The following is a 424-nucleotide window of genomic DNA, read 5'->3' on the forward strand; positions in this document are numbered from 1 at the left end:
ATTTCTCTTCTTTTCTCTTTCTTGTTCTTCATATTTATCTAACTACTGTTTTGACGTAGTTGTTGTTTTTTCGTTTTTGTCATTTCTTCTTTTTCTTCTCCGTCATCTCCATCATCTTGTTGTTACTGTTCTTCTTGTTCTTCATTCTCCCTCTTCGGTTTAAGTCTTTGTTCTTTATTATTATTATTCTCTTTGTTTATTCTCTTGTTCTTCATTCTCCTGCATTTGTTTGTTTGTGTTCTTGTTCCTTATCATCATTATTCTGTTTGTTATTTCTGTCTTGTTATTATAGATCGATTAGTTTATGTATTTGTTATTATTATACTGCTATTACTGTTCTGTTTGTGTGTGTCTTGTTCTTCTGTTTCTTCCCCCCCACCCTGTATTTTCAAAAGTTCATATTCTTTTACCAGAAACCAGTGTG

This window comes from Penaeus monodon, chromosome 30 (genome assembly GCF_015228065.2).
Source record: "Penaeus monodon isolate SGIC_2016 chromosome 30, NSTDA_Pmon_1, whole genome shotgun sequence".
NCBI classification, from domain to species: domain Eukaryota; kingdom Metazoa; phylum Arthropoda; class Malacostraca; order Decapoda; family Penaeidae; genus Penaeus; species Penaeus monodon.